Source organism: Leptodactylus fuscus, chromosome 1 (genome assembly GCF_031893055.1).
Source record: "Leptodactylus fuscus isolate aLepFus1 chromosome 1, aLepFus1.hap2, whole genome shotgun sequence".
In the NCBI taxonomy this organism is placed as follows: domain Eukaryota; kingdom Metazoa; phylum Chordata; class Amphibia; order Anura; family Leptodactylidae; genus Leptodactylus; species Leptodactylus fuscus.
In genome coordinates, this window is record NC_134265.1 from 289,446,245 (window position 1) to 289,452,910 (window position 6,666).

Consider the following 6,666-nt stretch of genomic DNA (forward strand, 5'->3'; position numbering starts at 1 on the left):
AGGCAGACAAATGGCAAGACAAGTCAGTAACTCTATATGAATGAGTGAAGCCTGCAGTCTGATCGGCCGGCAGTCACTGAGCAGTGAAATAGGATTCTCATATCTTTGTCCATTGACCAAACAAGGTTTCCTCAGCAACAAAGTCACCGGGACAACTGGAGAGATTACAATAGTAGTGGATCCTGCTGAAAGTGGTCCTGACTCAAGGCAAATTCCCAGAGCTGCAGGTCACGAACACGCACAGCTAGTACAATATACTAAGTGTAAACTGCAATATCTATTGTGGCCTGTAAATAAACCTGAGATAAAACAACGCAGTGTCTGTCCAATATGAACAGCTACAAGAAAATGGATTCTTTAATGATAGGGTGAAGTTATTGTGCTTATATATGATGACGACATGGTCACATTAATACATAAATACACAGCTTTTAACAGCAAGCAGACATCTTGAAAATGGCGAAGAACTGAAACGCAAACTATATTGGAAAATTGAGTCTGATTTAAATAAAACTAGAAAATGCTTTAACAATTCTGGATTGCTAAAAAAACGAATGCTAAAAGATGAAACGAAACCTTAGATTCCGTTTGGCGGCTTCCCCTCTAAAGTGTGCTGCTTGAGGCAAGCACGTGATATGCCTGTGCAGTAAATACAGTCCAGCCGCTTTCCTGTGAAGCTCTGCCAGTATATCACTTAACTAGTTTGACGGCTCATACATATGTAGCCATAGACTTCATAGTATCAAACATAACTTGCTGTTTCTGCTACTTTTTGCATTTCAATTAATTATATGGAAAAAAGAATCAAAAACAATACAAAAACTTGATTTCTCAGGATTCTTAGAATGTGTCTTCAAGAACACATTGAAGTGTTGATGCTAATTTTTCATAGTTATTACAGACGACCTCCCTCAAAGAAGATGACTAGTATGTGTGATATGTGGTGGAAGTGAAAATCTGGCACAGAAAATCTGGTCTGGAAAAGGGGGTGGTCTTCTCAAATCGATAGTGTTTTTGAGAGTTTTCGTTGTAGTTAAAATGAATCAAGTCACTAAAGTTTCTCTACAGGGCTGTCCTAGTGTGACAACACGGGCAGGCTAACCTTTTTCTTATATACCAGGGAGGTTACTAGCAGGAGCATAACTAGGAAAGACCAGCCCCCATGGCAAACTGGCTGGCCAGTCCATCGTATAAACATTGCCTTTCCTGGCCTCCCACACTGTATCACATCCCCTTTGCTGACATTCCCCCCACACACGGTGCATTGCCTTTTATTAATTTTCATATAAAATACTGTTCCTTATTGGCCAGCATACAGTAAGGGCCCCGGTTACAGGAACCCATACAGTAAAAGCCATAGTGGCTCCCACACAATAAGAGACCCCCACATAGTAGCTTCTCCATATATTGGATCCCACGCAGTACTTGCCCTCCATACTGACCCCCACACAATATACCGATCCAGTAGGCTGCTACCTACTGAATTACTCCAGCAGGTAGATGACAGTATTCACTTATCTATCCCAGCTTCTTCTTAGGGGCGCTCTCGCTTTGTCTTCAGTCTCTTGCTGCATATTACCTCCCACAATGAACGGAAGCAATGTCTGGACCAGCAATGAGATGTAAGGTGTGGTGCCACCTAGAGGCTATAGGCAAAGAAGAGGAGGGCCTAGGCAGGAGCAGGGATCAATAGGGGAATATCAGTTGTTATTTGCTGAAATAAACCACCAGGTTATGGCCTTTTGAAAATAAAAACAGTGGGGTGGGGGCCCTTATGCATTATGGCTGTCATTGCTATGGGTTCCTTGTTTGGCTCTGTTATAGGGTTGTAAGCACACAATAGTGACAACCAACAATTGATGGTTCTTTACTGTAACTTGGGTAAAGGAACAACTTTCTGACTACTTACTGTCAATCTTCAGCCACTTTGTTGATTCAAGAGGGCTCTCCTCTTTTGGGCAGGATATGTAATTAAGGTGTATAGGCTGCTCCCATGGTTTAGCCCCATTATCTACTCACCAGCTTATAGTAAGTTGTGGAGCACTTGCCCAGTCTCAGACTCTCTTCCAAACTACACTGTATTCTGCTGTCTGACTTCTCCTCACTTGATCCTTGCACTTCATACTATTATCAACTGTCCTGCTTGCACCAACAGCCAGAATTTGAGAGCATTGTCCTAGTGCTACACCCTCTCAAGCTCCCACTCCTGATGGGCCATCCATGATCCAGAAGTTAGCCACTCTCCACATTACGGGGGCACTAGTGCGCTGCCTATGATAGCACTGTAGCTGTCACTTTTATTGGGACATACTATGAAATGCACTGTGTGTACCTATCCCATCTCCAGAATCTATCAGCCATAGTAAAATAAAGGCATTGTGATGTGTTATAAAAATTTGTAATTTGCTCCCACTAAATCGATTCCATATGAGTGACATCTGGACACAGAGAAAAGCCAGAGTTTTGTCTAGGATGAGCTAGGAAATCATTGCAATGCAAAACCACAATTTATCGAGTTAAAGTTCATTGTGAGTTGAAGTGTTTCTTTAACTTGGGTGTTTTCAAGCATTCCTCTGTGGGTTCAAATATGTTATTGGATGACTTGGCTGTGAGAAGTAATGTTCCACTCCAGTTCCACTTCTAGAATTTTTAATGAGAGTCTTTGGAGATTCATTTGGATTTGCTGCTATTTGGATAATTAAGCCGTTGCGCCGGTGCTCACATATGTGTATTTCAGGGAGTCGTCTACATATTTGGTATATTTTGTGGGAACTAATGCGGTTAGAAATAGTCATAGAAAGCCAAGATGCGGCTTCTGTTCTGCTGTGATCTGTTTTGCTGTTTATATACTTATCAGTATTTTGCCAAAGAATCTGATGCTTAATAATGTTGAAATGAATAGGATTATTATCTGAGACTTTCAAATAGGAAAATGATCCGTAACAGCCTCTGCTTGTGGATATTCTCAGGCTGCACCGATGGGCACCAGTGATGCTGAAAGTAATCCTGTTACTCCATGGGGAGAAAGAACATCCAGATGTTACCCAGTACTGCTACCTACACATGTGGCAGAACAGACATTTAGTAGGATCATTCTATATGGAGGCAGCTTCAATTGCATCTGTCACACCTGTCTCATGGCAAGAGCCTTGTTTTATGAAATTATTGTTTGGGTATTTCTATATGCATAGGAAGTTTTAAAACTGGAATTTAATCATCTTATTTTAAAGGGGCTCTATCATTGGGAAAAGTCATTTTTAGATAAGCACGTCCTTGCATAGCCTTTAGAAAGGCTATGTCACACCTACCTTTTGTGTGTAAATTGCCTCAGTAGATTTTGAATAAGTCCGTTTTTATTCATATGCTAATGAGCTTCAACATCAACATAGAAATATAGCTTGGTTAGGACTTCCCCCAAACAGAATCTAGAGAAAGCATTGCCACTGAACACCAAAAATGTAATCCAACTAAGGCTCGTTTCATAGGACGTAAATTGGAGAGGAATTTGAGACAATCTTCTGCCTCAGAATCTTCTCCAAATTCCAGCCCTGTGAATCTTGTCGGATATTGTAGTGCTTTGGATACTAGCTCCAGACACAATGGGGCTAACTAATATGAGCCTCTCACCATGGATTCTGGGCCTGAATCAGCTGATCGAACAGGACGTGTCTTTTTTTTTAACATCCTGAAAAAAAGCATACATCACTGTCTTCCATTGAAAACAATCAATCCGCCTCAAAATCTTCTCCATATTATGCCATGTGAATCTAAGCTAAGAGTCCCACCTTGCTGAGAAGTCAAGACTATGTTTCTGAATTCAAGACAGATGTCCTATAGTGACTACAAAATGGAAACCAAACAGCTTATTTGCATATGGAATAAAAGTTGAGTTTCTCAGCAGCAAGATTGCAGTTTGTGCCATGTTCAATAACCAGAACTACTACATCATATAAGTGGTTTAGAAGTGATTTTGATGGTGGTAGACTCCCTTTAAAGAAACTGCTCAATTCTTTAGCTAAAATAAAAGTTTCTTCTAGACTGAAGTCTAAGTTGTTCTGAACTCTTCCTCTCCCCTTTATGTTATTTTCTTAAATCTGTGGCCCTGTTTCCCCATAGATTTACCCAAAACTCTCTGGTTACACTTATTGAGTGTAATAAAGGCTTTTGTGTAGTCTTCTGGTCATCTTCTTCTACCCCTCTTATCTCCCACTGGCAGTACTTTAGCTGGCAAGAATGGAAGAACTCTTCTATCTGATACTTTGTACCGGTAGTTATCCTAAATATGAACTAATCCAGGACCACTGCTTTACAATCTGTGATGAGGAATCATTCTAATAACTTAGGGTAGACAAACCCAAAACAGCATAGATGTTAGACTGAAAATGTAATACAAAAAAGACATTCTAAAAATATTGTTTTTTTCCTGTATGTGATTATCTAATATTTATGTAGTACTTGCTGTTTGGCTGATTTTTAGTTCAGCTCCATTAGAGCAGCAATGTGATCTGTGGCTACAGATTAGCTACAATGTCTACAAAGGGACTGAGGTAGTCTGCAATCCACCTCCTGTCTTATCATTGAGTCAGGCTCTTTTATTTCCATCTATCCTGCAGCTCTGTCACTTTAGATTGACTGCTAAGTACAGTATAACAGAAGCCTATCCATGACTATTTACGCTAGGATCACACTAGCATCAACTCTCTGTCGTTCGAGTCCGCCGGGGCCCTAAAACACATGGACACTTGCGGACCCCATTAACTATAATGGGGTCTGCCGTTTCAATACTTGAAGTGGTGTAGCAAAAAGAATTCCGTTCAAGACTTCCTTGAAAGAGTCTCCAATAGAAGCTTCGGTGCAGATGTGAACTTACCCTTAATTTTTATATGACTTTTATACATTTAAACATTTATAACTTCACTCTTCTGTGCCCAAAAGATTACACAGGGCACTAATGGAAAGGGAATTATTTGATCCTGCACACGATGGGGCCAATTTATGGTGGAAAAGCAGTATTTCATGTATACACTATTCTTCACATCACAATGATGGATATCATGAAAGAACTAAACCAACCCATTGTAAGTCAATGGGATTGGTCAGACACTGTTGGGTATCCATTTAAACAATAGATCTAATAGAGAATTGTGCTTCTGTGTGAACAGAGTCTAATAAATGATTATTTGTTGTCCTTGGCATTGTCCCTATTACATTAGGCTATGTTAACACCTGCACTGGAGTCATTGCAACAGAAACCGATAGAAATCGGCAGAGAGAAAAGCCCTGCACAGAAAACTTTTCTCTCTAACGTTGTCAGTATTAAAACAGCGGACACCGGGTGGACCCCATTATAGACTATTTAGTCCATCAGTAACCCCTGTTTTAGGTCCCCTGGTGGACCTGCATGACAGAGAGCCCAGCGCAGACATACTAGTTTCATGGACTATGTACATAACTGTTTTTCGTACATACAGTAGATTTAATGGTGTGAACAGGCAACATATAGTAACATGCGACTTTACCTTATGTTATAACCTGTTTCTAAGTAGTAAATAGGTATGGTTGGGAAAAACTGGTTCTACTGCATATAAAATACTGTACATAGTAAATGGACCTATATTAGATGTGTTAGCAAAAAATACATAAAATTATCTTTAGTGAAATATTCTGGATGAAGTATAATATTCTTTATGTCGTGTGTATTTTTGTGTAATGTACAGTTATCTGCTTCATCCACATTGCTTCTAAGTGCTCATTGCATATCACTGTTGAGTGCTCATCCTGACCAGAACTGGTGCTGGGAATGAAAAACTCCCAGTAAATGGAGACATCTGACCCTGACAGATCATAAATCATAGAGAAACTCTCTCACTGTGCTTGTTTTACAGGCTTGGTATTAGCTCATGTAAGGCTGGAATCCCTAGCTGTTGTAGTAGTGGGTGTCAGTACCTCACTGTTCTGCTGCCTGAGGCAAGAAGTAAAGCATCTGCCTATTGTAGTGTGTCATGCAAACTAGTGTCATGTAAGCATTTGTATTAGTTTGGAGAACGAGAAGGAACAAATGTGTCCACAGGGGTACACTGGACTGATCTCATCCCAGATCAGTCCTGTCTCATCTGGGACCTTCTATCATAACTAGATCCTACTAAGTAGAAAACTTCTTAGTTTTGTCAACATTGACATGAAAAATTGTAATTACTGAAACAATGTGACCTGCACCATATTTGTGATTGTATACCTGCCTCTGCTCACCTAGTCTTAAAGAACTGATATTCGGGATTGAGTCATATATTTTCTTTGATAGTTGAGTAATAGAAGTCACACAGATATATAACATATGTTCAGTATCACATAAACAGACTTGTTGTACAAACTGAGTTTGATGAGACTGTGCTCAAGCACACAATAACCTGCAAAACACAAAGAATGCGAACAGTCAGCAATTCCTCAATGTAATCTTTATTCAGTCACACACAAATATTTAAAAAAGGAATACTATAGCGACCACAAGAAAAGACAATGACGTCACATGGCGGAGTATCGCATGGTAAACCAAAGAAGTAATTACAGGGAAATAATATCTGAGATCAAACAGGTGAAGCATCACAGAGCATTAAAGTATTGCATTGGGACAAAAAAAAAACACCTCTAAATATGATCATATTAAAG